The 20,951-nt window shown below is 47.1% G+C and overlaps 1 pseudogene; it reads right to left on the bottom strand.

Annotated features, from left to right (window-relative positions):
- Positions 1 to 2,497: 2,497 nt before the first annotated feature.
- LOC125522968 (G-type lectin S-receptor-like serine/threonine-protein kinase At2g19130 pseudogene) lies at positions 2,498 to 5,056 on the bottom strand (annotated as a pseudogene).
- Positions 5,057 to 20,951: the final 15,895 nt, after the last annotated feature.

The following is a 20,951-nucleotide window of genomic DNA, read 5'->3' as shown; positions in this document are numbered from 1 at the left end:
TTGTAGAAATTTCTGGGCTCACAATCCAGACGACATCATCTTTTCAATGAAAAAAATTCTGCAACATTATTCATGTTGCAAAAGTCCTCCCACAACATCATCTATTTTGCAAAAAAGATGAAGACGGAAAAAAACTGCAACAACACCTTTGTTGCAAAAAAATATTGAAGACAAAAATAAATAAATAAATCAGGCAAAAATAACGCTTCGGTGGTTTTGCAACAAAGCAACTGTTGCGAGCGAGCTGTGCCTCTGCAACATTTACCCTGTTGCAATTTGTGATGCACCTCCTTCCTATTTGTTGCCCAATCCAGCGGGCATGAGGCGGTGGATGTTTCTAATTAATCCACCAGCGGACACGTAGCGTTGTCCATCTTTCAGTCCCAAACAAGGTGGGGTATACTAGAGTTGAAACCCATATGAGTTTGAAATCAAATCATGGTTCTTGCATGTGGATAGCTAACTTCCACGCACCATTGTCCATGGCTAGTTCTTTGGTCATATTACAGTCCTTCAGATTTCTCTTTATGGACACCCATGTCAGGTTTGGTCTACCACGACCTCTCTTGACATTATCAGCACATTTAAACCGCCCGCTATGCAGTGACGCTGCTGGAGGCTTGCATTGTATATGCCCAAGTCATATCGGATGATGTTGGTTAACCTTCTCTTCAATCGGTGCTTATTTGTGATTGTTTGTTGTAATTATTCTGTACTCCCTGTAGGGTTCATGTATTTTGGTTTTGATACCGTGAATGCTCTTGTCCTGTTTCACAAAGTTGTCTGTTTCACAGGCTGATGCGCATAGTAATGGGTATAAGATCATAATTGCAGTCACCTTCACCAAGTCTTATATCTTTTGCCAGAGTTATTTTATAATGTTATTTTGGTATTTGTACATTATTACTGTGAAATTTAATAGTGTGGGTTCCGTAACATGATGAAAGAGTAAGAAATATGTACAAACAAACATAATTAGTATTGACATATATATCCATAAGTCCAAACAAAGGTGACGCATCCCTTGTGTTTCGTATACTTGGGATCATTTTGATGCAAACATCATAATTTACATGAATGTAAAAACTGCAGTATGAGGAGAAGGAACTTCTATTTCGTTTATGTATAGCAGAAAAGGGAAAAAAATAGCATGGAAGTATAAATAAGCTGCAGGGCAAGCACTGGCAGTAAGGCATCATTTAGAGTAGTGCTAACCTGGAGATGGCCCCTTTGAGATGTCCCTCTTGGGGCGACCGCCTTGAATCTACAGGAAATTATGTAATTATTATGCATGGATGCGGAACATAATCTCTTCAATGTTGTTTTCTGTAATACTAAGTTTTAACCAAACAAGTGGTGAAAATATTATTTTTACTAAATAAGATTTGCGTTTAAACTGAAGACAAAATCATATGCTTTCGGTGCCATTTTTGTGTTCTTTCAGCCTCCTAAGGCTTCATCTAATGTAAATGGGCATTGAAAGAACATGTGTTTTTTGCAAGTTTGCAGCTTTGAGGTTGTAGCAGTTTAGTTGCTTGATGAAGTTACAGAAATGGATGAGAATGTCGATGGAGCCACCGTGTTTGTATCAATTTCTATTATCACCTTGCCAGGTAGTAATAAGTACTCCCTCTGCTCTTTGAAGTTACAGTTCAGTCCTAAGTCAAACTTCCTTAGGTTTGACCAGGTCTACATAAAAATATACCAGCATCCAAAACACCAAATTAGTTTCATTAGATTCATCATAATGTATATTTTCAGACTATATGTAATTTTATATTTAGTTTTGTGGATATTAGTATTTTTTTCTATAACCTAGGTCAAACCTAAGGAAGTTTGACTTAGGACAAACCTAGAACTTCAAATATTTTGGAACAGAGCAAATAGTAACTATTCTATCATTTTGACATTTAAAGACTAGAGCAGCAGGGAAATAAATAAATGGAATCAGTAGGACCATACATAGATGTTTTAAAAATCCTTAAAATATTCGTGTAGATTCCCCTAAGTAATTTGATTTACAGAAATATGATCATTTGTGATCTGTGCTTGTTCACTGTGTGTATTCTTTTTTCCCTTTAGAAAAGAAATCGTCATGCCTCAGGAACAAAGACTTGAGGTACATACTATACCAAGAAAGTAACGTATGTGAATGTTTTCAGATATATGAACACTTCTCTGTGTGTTTTTACCAACAACTATTGCACGGTTCTAGAGAGAATCTTCAAGAATAATTATTGCACATCTAGGAAAAAATGTTTGTACCTGTTCTATTGGCGAGAATGATTTGTTTTCCTCAAGTTCTAGCTTGTTGAGTTTATGAACTATATACTTCATCGTAGGCCTTTTACGTGGATCCTCGTCCATGCACTTGACTGTTTCTTTTAAGTAACCACAAAGCTACAGAACCGCCGTCATCCTAATGGAGCAACCAGCAGCATATTTTTTGTGTGGATTTTTTCACTATTTCTCTAGAATTCACAGTTCATACGGGTGCAGTTGTTCGCGGATTAGAGTAACACTTTAGGATCTGCCACCCGTGCTGTGACACTAGTACATACGATGATTGGAACGCCAGATGTGTACGCTTGTACAATTGTTCTAATATTGATTCGCACTAATGAGCTCATGTAACGAGCTGTTGCAACACTCGCGGCACCGGCGGTGCCTGGACGTGGATGGTGCCCTCCAGCGCCTGCACGACCTGCGCCATGGTCCGGCGCTGTCCCTCCTGGTCCTGGATGCACCAGCACGCCACCGTGCACGCCCGCCTCAGCTCCTCCAGCACCACCTCGCCACTCAGCCGCGGGTCTGCCACGGCACTTACGTCCCCTTTCAAGACCTTCCCCGCGGCCCACACAGGGAAGAAGGGCCACGACTCACTACTCTCACTCCCTGTAGCCTCCACCTCGCTGTACCCCTCGGAATTTCGTCGTCCCGAGATGAGCTCGAATAGCACCATTCCAAAGCTATACACGTCGGTCTTGCTGCTGGCGGGTGCCCCGAGATCCACTCCGGCGCCAGGTACCCAACGGTGCCCCTCATCGTCGTCAGCGCGCAGCTGAAGTCCCTTCCCACCAGCTTCGCCATCCCAAAGTCGGCAATCCTTGGGGACAGGTCCTCGTCCAGTAGGATGTTCCCCGGCTTGATGTCACAGTGTATGATACACTCGTGGCAGCCGTCGTGCAGGTAGGTCAGCCCTCTCGCCACGCCGACCATGATGTTGTACGTTTCTCGCCAGCTCAGGCACGCACCTACACAGAAAAGATAGCCATCGAGGGAGCCTCTGGCCATGTACTCATAGACGAGCATCTTTTTGTTGCCCGACGAGCAAAACCCGAGGAGCCTGACGAGGTTAACGTGCTGGATGCAGCCCAGTGTGCTCACCTCCGTCCGAAATTGTTTGTCTCCCTGGCAAAGGCTTTCCAGCTTCTTGACTGCCACCTGAACTTGGGCCGTGTTGTCTCCCATTTGCTGCTTCAGGACGTCGCGGTACACTGAGCCAAAGCCACCGCCGCCCAGCCGCTCTGAAAAGTTCTTTGTGGCGGCACGGATGTCGTTGTAACTATACACGGCCAAGGAGGATCCATTCACGTTTGCAATACTGACCAGTCTCCTCGTCCGGGCAGAAACAATTCTCCAGGATAGTATGACCGACGTGGCCAGTGCTGCAACACCGGCCAATGTGATGCCAAGGACAAGCCATAACTTTCTCCCACCTTTCTTCCTGTCTACGCTTTGGAGATCTTGCAATCCTCTTTTTGAAAGCCGTAGATACAGTTCTGACCCTGAGATGTCAGAGTCCGCGAGGTTCTTGAGCTCTCTGTGCCAGACGGTGCACCCCCCGGCGGAGAATGCGTAGGCCTGGCAAGAGCAGTTATTTTGGCAAGCGGATTCACACTCCGCTTTGCTTTGGGCAGCGCCCACGACGAGCGAGTCGTCGGGGGGCTTCACGTCCTGCAGTGCTAAGAACCCGTCCGTCGTCAATCCGCTACGTGAGCATGTGAGCGGCTAACTCCGGCGGCAGCCACCGCTCCAGTCGTTGAGTGTCCAGTCCTCCTCCGACACCGGAGCGAACCCGGGCGGGCACCGGCATGGCAGTTGGCTCCTCTGTTCACAGATGCTGAACACGCCGCAGAGCGCGTACACTTCACACTGCATGGTGAGCGCCAGCTCTGTCTCGCGGGCACCCAGATGTACAGCTTCGCTTGTCCGGTTAGATCGAGCACCAAGCGCGTGATGGTCGTGTTGTCCGTGATGACGTTGGTGAGACGCCGGTACGCCGACGTCTCCTCGTACGACGTGATGCTCCTCGTCGCGTCTGGCAGCCTCTCGAAGACTTGCCCCGTCCAGACGCCGCTCCGCCAGTACGCACGGGAACGGTTCCACATGTAGAAGAACTCGCTGGTGCCGTTGGGGTCTATCATGTCGGTGAACATCCCCGGCGCGGGGTCTTGGGAATTCCGCCACGACGTCAGCGTCTGGTACTCGCTGGTGAGCTTGTTCTCGCCGATCCACGCCCCTGGCACGTGTGTGTCCGTCGGGTGGTCGAAGCTCTGCCACAGCACGTTGGAGGAGTTGCCGCCGTCGACAAGGACCAGGTTGCCGTCGTCGCGGATCTCCGCCGTGTTGTTCGAGCCCGGTGACGACGACGACAGGTTCGATGACCAAACGACGACCAGCGAGGCGGAGGCAGCGGTGGGACCGACGAGCTCGAGGTTGCCGTCGTTGGCAGAGACCCGGAGCTGGGCGGAGGCGACACCGGACAATGGACTCGCGCGGTTGCCAACCCAGACGACGGTCTGGCCGGGGATGTTCTTGTACCAGACCCCGAGGTAGAACCGGCCGTCGGAGCTGCCAGCCGGGCTGAACAGGCCGAGCTCGAACTTGCCCTGCGCTGAGACCAGCGTGTCGCTGCCCCGCAGCGGACGCCGCGCCGAGATCGCCGCTGCACCCGGAGCAGGGGCGAAGCACAAAGCAAGGGCTGCAAAAGTGGCAATGATCAACGACATGATGGGGACGCAGAAAGAATTTGCAGGCAGGTGAGACGGATAGAAAGAAGAATCACCTCGATCGCGAGCGACACATACTTATATCGATTCTACTGTTCGTGCATTCGTCTGTCAAACCGAACGCATGCGGAGAAAGAGGGAACGCATACTACGTCGACCTTTTATTTATTTTTGATGAGCTGATACTACATCTACTACTGATTTGTGATTTGGTTGGTTCGGCTATAGCAGACATCAAAGTCATCGTAGTTTTCAATGCGCAGTCCGTGGTTGTAAAAAGAAATGACAATTTGGACAGGGCGCTCAAAGTCATCGTATGTACTGCCATAGCAGACGTCAGAATTTTTGGCATGCCTTGTTGGGACGTTTAGCCGCGGTCCAATTGACACAAGGTCTACACGATTTTCGCTTGAACATAACTGCAAGTGGTGCTTTCACGATAGACTTTTTGTACCGTGCGCTCCGTCGCTCACGCATTCGTGATTCTACGGATATCGTCATATCGAAGGACTCTATGCAACGATGGCGCCAGGATTGATTCACCTCCCAGGCAAGCTTCGCTGCCACAGTTAAGAAGTGTTATAAATACTCCCTTGCCGCATCGCTGGATCGGAAGAGCTCGCTGGCTACAACTCGGAGTTGCTAGAGACTCCACTGAAGCAACAACTACCCCAGATCTACAGGGGATAGGATGAGAGTGGAGGCAACATGAATGGTGATACCGCTTCTTAGGTGATACGATGCTCCGACTGATCAGATCCTGCTGGAATGGATATTATGAATGCACCCTAGGTCATGTCTTAATTGAGCGCTAGGCCATTTTCCCACTAGTACTAGTCTGCCAGCCTCAGTTTCGCTGATCGTCAAAAAAAGGGCTCATTGTCACTATGCGGCCAAATTTCGTGTTTTTGACCTTTTTGCGAAAGTTTAGCCGGATCTTACCCCGACTGCAAAAAAATTCGGGGTCTGACCCTTTTTGCTACCACCGTAGTATCTGACGGTAGGGTATAACTGCCCACCGCCACAAGCCTTGACAGTAGAATTTAATTGCGCCGTCATGGACGTTTGATGTAGAAAATACCCTACCACCGGGAATTTTGGCGGTAGCCTATTATAACCTACCGCCATGGTCTTTGGCGGAAGGTATCCGCAATGCAGACAAGTTAGCGAGCATCTCGAACCTGTGAGCAAGGCTGGATGGTTCTTCGAGCAGGTGTGCCAGGAAGACCACCTATATAGAGTTGCTTCCTCTGAAAGTGTGTATCCAAGTTCGTACCTACCTCTTGAAACAATCAGGGTGCTGGTTGTCACAAAATTATTTCGGACTAGTACCACTACATCTATTGCGTGAAGAATGTATATCCTCATACCTCACCTCCACAAGTGCGATACATGGGTTGCGTCAGTCACCAACTATACATCTAGATGCACATACCAGTTGCTGATGGTGGGAAGGAGACCAGAAAGAGGTAGCAACACTAGGACTTTTTACGTTAGCTAGATATACTTCTCGTGTGCGTCTCGTAGTCGCGAAAGGAGCATGTTAGCTAGCTATATACAAGAATGGCGTTCTGGAGGCCGAGCTCCAGGGAGGCCTTTATTTTTGAAAAATTCAAATTCAAACTTTTATGTTTCAAAAAATTCCGAAAAAAAATATGCGAGTATGTAAGGATGTAACCCACATGTGTGCAAAATTTCATGATGAAATACGTTGAAATGCACCCTGCACAAAAAAGACAAATTCATGGTCTGAAAGGATGAATAGTATCATGTGTTAAACAGCCTCAGATTTGTCTTTTTTGCACACCGCTCATTTCAACGTTTTTTGCCCTGAAAATTTACACACATGTGTGTTTTACCTTCATATACATCTGTAATTGTTTTCAGAATTTTTTGAAATGTAAAAATATGAATTTCGATGAAATTTGAATTTTGAATCTGGAGGCCTCCGGTGAGCTCGGTCGCCAAAAGCAATTTCCGGCTATATACATCCTTTCAAACGTCCATGTGACTTGAAGGGAGAAGAGAACCAATTACTAATCGATATATGGGTGTGTAAAGTCTAAGGACAGAGCAGCTGAAGGTGTGTAGACATGAGAAGAGTAAATGGCAGAGTTGATGAGACAGCCGAAGAAGAGCAAAAGTGAGTATTATAAAAAAAAACTTTCATCATGTATAAAAAATGGCCATCACATGTTTTTTAAAAATAATCTTGTTTTAAAATTTCACCACTGCCTTTTTTAATTGTGTATTTTTAAAAATAATTAAGTGATTTTAAGAAAAAGAAGTAGAGAAAGGTTAAAATAATATGAAAACAGGAAAGAAGAAAGGAAAACAACCGGAAAAGAATAAGGAATTGGAAAACTGGAAAAATTAATCAGAAACAAAATTAGAAAGGAAAAAAGAGAACCATAAAAGACATAGAAAAAAAAGAAAAGAAAACAGTCTTATTGGCCGTGGAGCCATCTTCCTTCCTCGACTTGCCTTGCGCCACGCTAACTCCTGCGTAATAGTTCTGTTTGGACCTCCTCCCCCCGTGCGGCGGCGCCGCGCCGCACCGGGGCCTCCCCGCCGGGCCTCCCTCTCCTCCCGCCGCTGCCGCCGAGGGCATCGCAGGCTAAGCCTGCGGGGCGCAGCGGGGGCGGCGGCAATCTTCCTCGGCCGGCGATCGGATCTGGGTGGCGGCGACCCACTCCGGCCGATCCAAGGGCGATGGCGCAGGACGGTGGCGACCAGGGCTGTCGTGCTGGTGCCGGTGACAAAGAGATCCAGTCGGCGGCTAGGGTGTCCGATCTGGATCCCATTCGGATCTGGATGGTGGTTCCTCGAGCCGTCGTGCGCATCCTTTGTTCCGGCGCGGCAAGCAGCCTCTGGACTAGGCACACGATACGAGAACGTCGGGGGTTCCAGCCCTTGGCGTGGAGGTGGTGGCCATCTTCTTCGCCGGAGGTGGTCGGCTAGATGGTTGTGGATTCTCGCATCCAGTCCCAGCGTACAGTGGGGAGATGGGGCTGCCGGTGAAAACCGTGCTATGACTCGGGTCATGGCGGGCGATGGCGGCGTTTTCGCATCGTTATCTTGTTGAAGACATCGCCTTTGCAGCTTCTGTCGACTTGCTTGCGCTGCTCTGGGTGAAAACCTTGATCCGGAGTTTCCGGATCGGACGATGGCGGTGCTTTTGGGGCGTCGTTTTCCCTCATGGGGGCATCGTTTTTTGAGCAGCGGCTGGATGCAGGACCAGAGGACGGATTCTTTGGTGGAGCGGTGCGGCATCTCACTCATTGATGGCGGCGGGTCTCGACGGCATGGCGCTGTGGTGACTCTGCGTCCGATGCGCGGAGATGGACCCGCGCAGGAGGGTGACGCGGTCTGGCGTCGTGGTGGCGTCGACGGCAGCTAGACCGGGTAAGGTAGATGCATCAGTACAACTCTGAAGATGGATTGGTGGCAGGTGGCTACGGCGGCCTCAGACCCGGCAGGCGTCCTGGTTGAGGAGTGCGCCGGACTGGTAGGTGACCCATACCCGGCAGGCGTCCTGGATGGGACCTCAGGTCTTAGATGTTAGACTTGGCTGCGAGGTCTGTTTGGTACTAGGCCCAGACTATCAGCACCCCTTCATCAGTTGGATAGGAGTAGCGACACTTTTGTTACCTAGTCGGTGGCTTTAGTCTTACTGTTGTATGACTTTATAATGTTTTGTGTGAATAATTAATAAAGTGGTTGCATGCATCGTCCAAATGCAGATGCCGGAGGTCCACCTCCATTTCAAAAAAAATGGCCGTGGAGCGTGCTGGGAGAGCGAGACACGATTGGTGGCTATTGTTTACACTAGGCTATGAATAGTCTTTGTGTTTGTTGAGGCGTGTCGGCATGAGTCTTTGGATTCATAAATTGTTAAATCCAGTTTTTGATATGTGTGGACTGTATTTATTGTGATGACTCGTATCAACGTAGTTGTTCCATCGTGAACAAACACATCACGACTGTAAACAACGCCTACGGTTCTTTTACGGTGCCTCTCACATCAACATGCATGACCAGCTCAAATGAAGATCTATACTACTCCCAGAATGAAAGACCATGTCAATGAATCACACATATGCATGTGTAACCTTTATGCTCGCACGGCCACCACTTCTGCAAAAAGGAACGGACCCACGCTGAGAGCAGGCAGACAAGGTAAGCCAGAGAACTTGACAACACTCTCCAGGACCAGCGAGAGCAGGTGCACCGTATCCCCAACCCATTGCGTGATGGAGGCCTATGAGCTATGAAGGTACGAAGAGTTGCTACGCATCCAAGGTCGTACCAGTCGCCTCATAGTATCAAGTTGGTGGTTGCGACAAATGCTTGTCAGCCAACATGTTTGTTGCAGGAAATTGGCCAGCAGCACCTATCCATATCCTGATACCTCCCCTTCCAAAATGTAGTATATGGATCAATTGCCTTGGTTAGACTATATCTTGTGCACATCATTTTTTTGCGGGTTGTGCATATATGATATATGTGCACATATATCATTAGCTTATGATGGGAAGGAAAGGAAGATGAACAGGAGCACCAAGACTAGATAACAGCTAGGTTTAACTCCTGCATCTTTTATCTTATAAAAGGTTCATATGCATGACCAACACTTCCATTGAAAATTCAAATGTATATATGACTTGGAGCCAGAGAGGGAGGACATACACGTGTCTGATAAGTGAATGTGTAAAAACTAGAGATGTGGCAGTTCAAGGGTATAGTCATGAGGAGTAAATTGTTGAGTACTGCTAGATAATATAAGATAACCGAAAGGTGAGTATACTCTAATAAAAGATAATAAATTTGATTGAATTCCACGCCTGTACTCTAATAAGAAAAATGTTAGACACGTGGAGTAAAACAACGGAATTTTACGGATCAGCTGACTTGTCATTCTTTAATTGGGCTAAATAACCAGCTCATCCTAATTAACCCAACAGATGCGTCTAGAATGGGCAGAGAGAGGAGTGAAGCTGCTCTAATAAAGCAACCGGGCCAACTGCCTGCATCAACAAAAGGGGCACCTTGAGGGGAAAACATTGGTGGTGTTATTTTATATAGAAAAGGCGATCGCCCAACTTTATCAGTAAACCATGCCGAAGCAAGGCTGAGTAAGAGTCACTAGTCCGGTGCTGGATACAAAGAGCAGGCTGTGGTGTGTATATTGGAGATCATAAATTCCATGTTGTCAGCGTCAAGCCCCTTAGCAAGCGGCCACCATTGCTGTAAGATGAAAATCGGTTTAAAATAGCAGTCATATGGCTTAGCCGTAAAATAAGCTCATTGGTAAATTTGTTGCTGGTAACTAGTCCATAAGGACCAAGCTATAGCAGCAAATGCAACCCAACAGATGCGTCTAGAATGGGCAGAGAGAGGAGTGAGATAATCTTGGAGCTAGGAGCATTTTCTTTGGGTCCAAAGAAAAGTTTTGTATCGCGGGAGAAAGCATTTTGCTGCCGCTTCTCCTAGACGATACGGCCGCTATAGCAGACAATGGCGGGCGCCAAGGCATTTAGCGGGAATTAGAAATTTCATGCTGAATCAGCAAACACACTAGAGGGTCGTTCAATGAAAGCAAACATACCGAGTACTAGAGCTTCTGAATCTGCAAACGGACAGAGATGAACTTACTAGTACCTGTTGGCGATAATCTACCACCTGCCATCGAGGATGAGTGTGGGTTAACGAGCAGAGGGGGGAGTGGCGTGCTGCGGATCGGATCGGCAGGGGAGCAGTGGCCGCAACAGAGGCCCAAACAAATCTCAGACAAAATTAGAGGAAATTTGGGTTGAGATTTGTGTGGGCCTCAGTTTCGGCCCGCGGAAATTAAATCTCAGTCATTCCAATGAAATTTGCAGTGACTGCTAAGCCATTATATTAGTGTTATATTAGTGTTGTCTCGACCAGTGATCGTGGCCATAACAGCAGATTGCGGGAAAATAGGCATTGCGCCACGGGGAGGCTCTTCAGCTGCAATAGCGCTAGTTTCACCAGTGATTTTAATATTTGAGCCAAGCTGACATTGAGCGATGAACGAACAAAGATCGACACAAACTCAGGCAAAATGCAATTGAATGGAATATGCTTCACATTCTAAACCTCTCCACAAATAGTGCATGCTGCATTAGCCGGTCCATGTCGTTTTATAAACTTGATGATGGCCCGCACGTTGTTGCGGGAATATTTTGCCCGAACCTTTTCCTATTACTCATCGAATGTTCAGGTGGGCCTTTTCCAATGCATGTTGCTTGATGAGATTTCATGCTTGCATGTTGAGAGAAATATGTTAATAAGGGCTAGCTATTTAGATATAGAAGATTGACCAGTGAACAGCTAGCAAGCATCCCTGGTCGCTTGCCACACAAAAATCTTGATTTTGTTCTATAAAAATCTTGATTTTAAGTGGAACATGTGCCATCGACGTGGCCTTAAACTCTCGAAACAGAATTTTGCCCTGTTTTCTTATATATAAAGCACAAACCACAAATACACGGCCGAACAATACATCAATGATGAGGAAGCCCTCAAAAATAGCAGAACTTAGAAAGAAACAGACAACATACATCGGTCAAGACATGACTATGTCGCCGAACAAAAATACAGGACCTAAGGACTACACGGCGATGACCAGCAACTCCCAGAATCCCTCGGCAATGCCCTCAAGAGGGAAACTAGTGCAACGTGTTGCCATCACTGCGTCCGATGAAACAGACCAAGGTTTTCACCAAGAGCACTGACTGGGGGAGCAAACCTGTGACAGCGTCCTCAAGAGGATAGCGGCACCAACGGGCGCCGTCGTCATCGGCGCCGAAGGGCAGAGCTTTCACCAAGTTGTAACCACCAGCCAAGGAGGAGCTGAGCCGGACGCTGCGGTGTAGCCAAGAACTCTAGAACTAGAACTGGGAATCTCCGCCGCGATGTAGAAGACGCCAGAGCCTCCCAACGCCGCACCCCTCTCTGTCTGCATGACCGAGAGATGCAACCAACACCGCTACCCAGCGACCCGTCAGAGATCCCACCGAGTAGCCCGCCACCTAAGGCCGCCGCCCCAACATCCCTCTCCGAGCCATTCCCTAGCGCCACAACACGCAAACGCCATCACTAGGCCGAGAAGCAACCACCTCCCTGCCAACCTGCCAAGACTCACCACGCAACCGCCCGGAGGGGGGGCCATAGCCGGGCAGCATCGCTGCCAAAGCTTCCCTGTGACCCAGCACCAGGCTGCAGGAATGGAGTCAGCTCGGACTGGGCAGGGAACCACACACCCCCACATCCAGGCCCGCATCGCTGACCATCTGCTAGCAGCACCTCTGGGGAGCAGCGGAAGCCAGTGCACCATCCGATCTAGCAACTCTAGATCCAAAGAGAAAGGTGTGGCAGCTCCCGGGTGTAGGTGCACCCGCATGAACAGTACATTTGAAAAAAAATGAAACAAAGTAGGAAAAATTCGATTTTTTTGACATCAAACTAGATCAAAAGTTTTAGCTTTCTGCAAAATTTCGTGACCAAATAACATTTGAGGAGCCCTCAGCAAAAAAAACAAAATCACTCCTGAAAAGTGAATAAAACTTTGAACACAGATTTGTTATTTTTGTTGAGGGCTCCTCGAATGTTATTTGGTCATGAAATTTTGCAAGAAGCGAAAACTTTTGATCTAGTTTGATGTCCCAAAATTTCAGATTTTTTCAATTTTATTTTGTATTTTTTTAAATGTACTGTTCATGCGGGTGTAGGTGTACCCGAGAGTAGAAAATCCAGTCTCAGATCCAAATGGGAGCCACCCGGGAACGGTAGCTCCAGTCGTCGGGCAGCCTTGGAAGCACCAACCACAGCCACATCCATGCCTCCACGCCTGTGCTAGCCCCCACCGTAACGCACTACGGGCCGCCATAGCACCATCCATCCTCGTCCATGTGCTTGCGGAGAGTCGCGGAGCCCGCTCGACCAAACCAGAACGAGGCCAAACAGCCCAGTCGCCAGCAGATGAATGAAACCTCCACCACGCCGCTATCTACAACAACTACTGCGGAGGAGGCCGGCCATAGCCCAAGTCGCCTGCCATAGCCCGTGCCTCCCGTCCCGGCAGGCACCAGATTTGGCATAACAAGCCATCGTTGCCTCCTGGCCAGACACACTCCGCCACCACGTGGCCCACCATGACACCAGCTTGCCTCGCGATCTCGTCACCAAGCCCCACCATCGCACCGCCATAGCGCGCGCACCGTGACGACCCAGCCAAACGGCACGGACCCACATCAGTCCCGAGCAGGCGAGGTGGAAAAAGATCCCTGTCGTTGCCGACAACGGCCGGACATTGCCCCGGCACCCCTTGCGGCGACAGCGGTGGTGGGGGAGGGAAGGAGAGGCAGGTGGCATGACCGGCGGCTAGGGTTCTCCCCGTCGCTCGTGGGGGCGAGTGAGAGAGGAGGGGAAAGGGCCCGTCTAAGCCCATGTGACCCTAAACTTACCGGAGCAGGTTCTAGATTGCAAGCTATTGTAAATAGATTTAACCCAAATTTTTCGGAAAGCATAATGGGTTGAACTCACTAGATCCTTAGCGCACGAGGGGGAAGCAACCGGGTAATAATAGGTTCCCACTGGTTCATCTCACTACATTGAACGTCGAAAGCCAAAGTCCTAGTTTCTAGCATGAAGCTCGTAGGTGCGTACATCATGATTGCCACAATATGAGAAAAGTATTAGAAAGCAATCCTTAAGCGGACCATCTCCGGTCTAGCAGTCTAGCCAAAACCTAGTTGAGGAACCAGATACCATAATGAACTTGACATAGTATAGAATTTGCCTCAGATCTAAATTAAGAAGAGATTTCCAAAATTAAGGGCTATTCCACAACAAAGAAAAAAGGGGTTCTCTATCCGGGAAGTATTTTGCACAATGCAGTTTTGCCTCCATCGAGACTCATAACAACTAAATTGGCAAATCTTCCACCACCATTTTGTCAGAAGGCATTTGTCCATGATTAAAGGTTTGAGTTTCTCACTTCACAAGTCTGCACTTTGGAGAATTTCACCTGCTTCAGACATTTTAGAACTAACCCAAATTTTATGACGACTATGATTATTTCGTATCCATTTGGGTTACAAGCTGAGAAGCATATCCTTTTATTTTATTAGAACACAATTGAGTACTCAAATAGACGGTAGGCCTTCAATCGTGGGGTTCACACTTATATGTATTACCAACGAACAGTAAAAGGTCTTTAAAACAAAAATGTGTAGTGTTGATAAACAAATGGATATAACCCAATGTGCTCATATGTGATTGATCTGGGTCTATGGCAGGTAGGTGCACACCTGCAAGGTAAAGATACAACCTAAAAAGATTTGTACTTTTTATGGGAAAATACAAGAGAAACTATTAGGAACAGCCAGCTTGTGAGACGCTCATGGACAAAAATCAGGCCACACATGCCATGAATCGGATTTTACAACAATGAAACCCAAAATAATCAAAACCAACGAAACAAAGGATCTAATGTACTTTCAGTCCCTATCCTTGGAGTAACAAAAGATATCTTTAATTTCAACTTGAACAGCAATGACCAAACAAGCTTTTGTCATAGTAAACATGACAAGAAAACATCATATATCCTAATCACCCCCACCCGCATCACATGCCTCTGCTATCCCTGATATCCAAACTAGTAGCTAGGAAAAGTGTTAGGTCAAGAGAATGATGTCCAATGTGCCACAAACTTCATGTCACATTATTGCATCCAAGATTTCAATAGGGAACCATACAAAACAAAGCCATGTTTGGTTGACTTGTGGCTTCTAAAAGCCTTTTGATCGCCGTCACAAAATATAAATCTAGATTCACATATCAGTTGCTGATGGTAGGAAGAAGACCAGGAAGAGGTAGCAACACTAGGACTTTTATGTTAGCTAGATATACTTCTCGTGTGTCTGGTAACCGCAAAAGGAGCATCTTAGCTAGCTATATATACACCCTTTCAAACGTGTATGTGATTTGAAGGGAGAAGAGAACCAATTACTAATCGATATATGTGGTGTCTAAAGTCTAAGGACAGAGCAATTGAAGGTGTGTAGACGTGAGAAGTGTAAATTGTAGCCGAAGAAGAACAAAAGTGAGTATTATAGAAAAAACTTTCTGTTGGATCTGCCCAGGTCACACACGCTCGCGCGAGCTGGAGTTTGATGAATACACACAAAGAGTCTTGGCATGCACACATTTGCCTTTTCTTGTATTTCTTCTCTCACTTGATGCAACCGGTTACAAGTCTTATTAATAGAGATGCATACACACGTACTGCTACTGCTTATCCACTGAGCAGTTTTAACATGGTCCCGCTTACCTCCTCATTTCACATGAGAGGTAAAAGTATAGAACAGATCTAAGCCGTTGATTTCATTAAGAAGTGGCCTGATTAACTCTTACCTTCTTACCTATCATGTGAAAAGAGGAGGTAAGAGGGACCATGTTAAAATTAGCCTTATCCACTATTTGCTCTCCACTAGTCAGTAGCTAAGGCTATGAGTAACAACGACTTGGCAAGGCCACACTATTCGGCGGGCACCATCCTCTTCCTAGTTGATTACTGGGTCCACATCTTAGCCAAACTAAACACACTCAGCTTGCATTTGTACACAGGATCGCATCTCTCAGTGCACACATTACCGCAGCTCGCGTATAGGAAACTCAACTACATGCATGAACGAACTAATGCAACCAAGTAAACATGATGCATGCTTTAGAACAAGGTTAACTCTAACACTTTCATCGTGTATAAGAAATGGTCATCACGTAATAAAAAAATATTATGTATTTCATCATGCATAAAAATTTCACCACTGCCTTTTTAAAATTGTGTATTATTAAAAACAATATGTGATTTTAACAAAAAGAAGTTACAGAAGGTAAAAAATTGAAACCGAAAAGGGAAAACAGACGGAAAAGTAAAATGAACTGAAAACTGGAAAATAATAAATAAATAAATAATCAGAAAAAAAACTGGAAATGAAAAAATCATTAAAAAACATTAGTAAAACTAGAAAAATAGGCTTATGGGCCGTGGCCCTTGCTTGGAGCGCCAAAGGCGATTGCATGCTATTGTTTACACTAGGCGAGGAATACTTTGTGTTTGTTGAGGCGTGTCCGTGTGAGTCTTTGGATTCATAAATTGTTTTTTTAGGGGATTCATTGTTCTTTTAGGGTATTCATAAATTGTTAAATCCGGTTATTGATATGTGTGGGCTGTATTTGTTGTAATGAGCCGTACCAATGTGGTTGTTCCATCATGATTGTGAACAATGACTATGGTTCTTTTACGGTGCCTCGACATGCATGGTCTGCTCAAATGAAGAATCTATACTACTCCTAGAATGAAACAGCATGTCAATGAATCACACATATAGAATACAACAGATGCATGTGTAACCTTTATGTTCACGCGGCCAGTGCTCTACTTTTTGGTTTCAAACAACAAACATTAGAGTTTCGTATTCCACGGGTAGGAACTGACCCGCACTGAGACCAGGCGGGCAAGGGAAGCTAGAGAACTCAAGAACACATTCCCAGACAAGCAAACATGGCTGCATCGTATCCCCAAGCCTAACCCATTGCGTGATGGAGGCCTATGACCTATGAAGGCACAGAGAATTGCCTTTTTTTTAGGAGTTGCTATGCATCCAAGGTCGTACGAGTTGCATCTGAGTGTCAGGTTGGTGGTTGCCACAAATTCTTGTCAGTTAACATGTTTTTTGCGGGAAGATGCCCATTCACACCTATGCATATCCTGATACCTCCCTTCTAAAATGTAGTATATCGATCAATTGCCTTGGTTAGACCATATCTGGTGCACATATATCATTTGCATATGATGGGAAGGAAAGGAAGATGAGCAGGAGCACCAAGACTAGATATCAGCTAGGTTTAACGCTCGCATCTTTTAGCTTATAAAAGGTCCATATGCACGACCAACACTTCTTGAAAATTAAAATGTATATGTGACTTGGAGCGAGAGAGGGAGGACATAAAAAGGTATGATATGTGAGTGTGTAAAAACCAGAGATGTGGCAGTTGAAGGCTATAATCAATTAATCATGAGGAGTAATCTTTTAAGTACATAAGATAGCCAGAGGTGATTACTGTAATAAAAGATAATATATATTATGGAACTTCACGCTTGTACTCTAATAAAGCAACCGATCCAACTAACTACATCAACAAAGGTGGCACCTGCATGGGGAAATGCTGGAGTTTTTTTAATATAGAAAAGGCGAACGCCTGACTTTATGAGTAAAGCCAAACATGATGAAGCAAGCCATAAACATAACACATAACATTCACACTAGTCCGGCGATGAATACAAGGAGCGGGCTGTGGTGCGTATCTTGGAGATAATAAATTCCATGTCACCATCGACCACCTTAGCAAGCGGCCACCATTGTCGTAAGATGAAAATCGGTTTGAAATAGCAGTCATATGGCTTACCGGAGAAAATAAGCTCGATAGTAAATTTGTCGCGGGTAGTCCATAAGGACCGAAAAAGTATCAGGTGCTCCCGAGAAAGTATCGATGCTCCCATCCTTGGGTACTCCTGGTGTCCAAATTAAAATAAATCACAAATATTTCAAAAAAATCTGAAAATTGTAGATGTTCACAAGGAATGTGACTACAACCCCTAAAAATTTCAGCTCCAAACTCGAAATGCACAATGAGAAACAAAAAAGTGAAATCCAGATGTGAATAGTGTCAATGTTGCTTGTGTCTTTTTTTTAACACTATTCATGCTAGATTTCATATATATTTTTCTCAATGTACGTTTGAACTTTTAGGGTTGTAGTCAAACTCCTTGTGAACATTAACATTTGTTTTTATTGAATTTGGAGCACCGGGATTACCCCAAGATGGGAGCACCTGGGAAAGTGTCGGGTGCTTCCATCATGGGGTATTTCCGGTTTTCCATAAGGACCAAGCTATAGCAGAAAATGCAACCCAACGGATGCGTCTAGAATGGGCAAAGAGAGGAGTGAGATAATCTTGGAGCTAGGAGCATTTTTTTTTTGTCCCAAGCAAGCAGATTTGGATCGGGGGAGAAAGCATTCGCAGCCACTTCTCCTAGATGATACAACTGCTATAGCGAACAATGGCGGATTTTTTTTTTAAAAAAGAAGGATTACCCCCGGTCTTGATGTTGTTCTGAAAAAATCTAGATTTTAAGAGGAATATGTGCCTTCCACGTGGCCTTAAACTCTCGAAACAGAATTTTGCCCCGTTTTCTTATATATAAAGCACAAACCAAAAGTACACGGCCATACGATAAATCAATGATGAGCAAGCCCTCAAAGAAAGCAGAACTTAGAAAGAAACAGCCAACATACATCGGTCAAGACATGACTATGTCGCCGAACAAAATTACAGGACCTAAGGAGGAAAAACATTGCAACACGTCATCATCACCGCATCCGATGACATGGACCAAGGTTTTCACCCGGAGCACTGACTGGGAAAGCAAACCTGCGACGACGTCCTCAAGAGGATAGCGGCACCCACGGGCACCGTCGTCATCGGCACCGAAGGGCGGAGCTTTCACCCAGTTGTAGCCACCAGCCAAACAGGAGCTAAGCCGGACGCCGCGGTGTAACCAAGAACTCTATAACTAGAACTGGGCATCTCCGTTGCGACGTAGAAGACGCCAGAGCCTCCCAACGCCGCACCACTCTCCGTCTGCACGACCGAGAGATGCAGCCACCATCGCTACCCGGTGACCCTCCGAAGAGCCACCTAGTAGCCCGCCACCTAAGGCCCCCACCCCAGCATCTCTCTGGACCACTCCCTGGTGCCACAACACGCAAACGCCATCACCAGGCCCAGAAGGAACCACCTCCCTGCCAACCCGCCAAGACTGACCACGCAGTCGCCCAGAGGGAGCCATAGGCGGGCAACATCGCCACGAAAGCCGCCCAACGAACAAGCACCAGGCCACAGGAATGGAGAAAGCTCGGACTGGGCATGTAGGGAACCACACACCCCTACATCCAGGCCCGTGCCGCCGGCCATCTGCTAGCAGCACCTCAGGAGAGTAGCGGCAGCCACTGCACCATCCGATCTAGCAACTCCATATCCAAACGGGAGCCACCCGGGAACAGCAGCCACCAACTACGATCACGTCCACGCCTCCACGCCTACGCTAGCCCCCACCATAACCCACCACGGGCCGCCATAGCACCATCCATCCCCGTTCACGCACTCGCAGAGAGTCGCGGAGCCCGCTCGACCAAACCAGAACGAGGCCAAACAGCCCGGTAGCCAGCAGATGAATGCAACCTCCACCGCGCCGCCATCTCCACCAACTACTGCGGAGGCGGCCGACCGCAGCCCAAGCCGTCTGCTCTCGTGGTCCCACATGTCAGGAGATGACACGTGTCAGCCTTCTACTGGTTCTCTTTGCCGAGAGTGGCTCTCGGCAAAGTTGGCCCTCGGCCTGCTCTCGTCGTCCCACATGTCAGGAGGTGACACGTGTCAGCCTCCTACTGGTTCCCTTTGCTGAGAGTGGCTCTCGGCAAAGTTGGCCCTTGGCCTGTTGTCGTGGTTCCACATGTCAGGAGGCGACACGTGTCAGCCTCCTAATGGTTCCCTTTGCAGAGAGTGGCTCTCGGCAAAGTTTACGTGGTCCCACATGTCTGGAGCTAACGGACTTATCCGTTAGCTGCTTTATTTTGCCGAGACGGGCTGTTTAGCTCTCAGCAAAGACTTTGCCGAGTGCCCGTGTTATGGCTCTTGGCAAATTCCTGTTTGCCGAAGAGGTGTACGCCGGGTGGCTTTTGCTGAAAGTGACACACGGCAAAGGCGTTGCCGGCGGTTTTTGGGCCTTTGCCGAGTGTCCGTGACACTCGGCGTATAGGGCGATTCCAGTAGTGCGTGCCTTCCGTCCTGGCAGGTGCCAGATTTGGGACAACCAGTTGCCGCTGCCTCCTGGCCAGACGCACTCCGCCACCATGCCACCAGCTTGCCTCGCGACGTCGTCACCGAGGCCCGCCGTCGCGCCACCAAAGCCCGTGCACCTTGACAACCCAACCAGACGGCATAGACCCGCATCAGTCCCGAGCAGGCGAGGTGGAAAAAGATCCCTGTCGTCGCCGGCGGCGGCGGCGGCCGCCCTTGTGGCGTCGGCGCGGGGGGGGGGGGGGGGGGGAGGCGGGCAGCATGACCGACGGGTAGGGTTCTCCCCGTCGCTCGAGGGAGGGGGAGGGGAAAGGGGCCGTTTAAGCCCACATGGCCCTAAAACTTACTGGAGCAGGTTCTAGATTGTAGGCTATTGTAAATAGATTTAATCAAAAAAAATCGAGAAGCATAATGGGGCGAGCTCACTAGATCCCTTAGCCCACAATGAACTTGACATAGTATAGAATTTGTCTCAGATCTAAATTAAGAAGAGGTTTCCAAAATTAAGGGCTATTCCGTGGCAAAGAGAAAAAGGGTTCTCTGTCTGGGAAGTATTTTACACAATGCACTTTTGTCCCCATCGAGACTCATAACAACTAAATTGGCAAATCTTCCGAATGCATTTGTCCATGATTAAAGGTTGGAGTTTCTCACTTCACAAATCTGCACTTTGGAGATTTTCACCTGCTTCAGACATTTTACAGAACTAACCCAAATTTTACGACGACTGTATGATTATTTCATATCCATTTGGGATACAAGCTGAGTAGCATATCCTTTTGTTTTATTAGAACACAATTGAGTACTCAAAAAGAAGGTAGGCCTTAAATCGTGGGGTTCTTACTTATGTGTATTACCAACAAACGGTAAAATGGTCTTTAAAACAAAAATGTGTACTATTGATAAACAAATGGATATAACCCAATGTGCTCATATGCAATTGATATGGGTCTGTGGCAGGTAGGTGCACACCTGAAAGGTAAAGAT

Source organism: Triticum urartu, chromosome 7A (genome assembly GCF_056163025.1).
Source record: "Triticum urartu cultivar PI428250 chromosome 7A, HENAU_Tu73, whole genome shotgun sequence".
Taxonomy (NCBI): Eukaryota; Viridiplantae; Streptophyta; class Magnoliopsida; order Poales; family Poaceae; genus Triticum; species Triticum urartu.
This window is presented reverse-complemented; position numbering and strand designations above follow the sequence as displayed.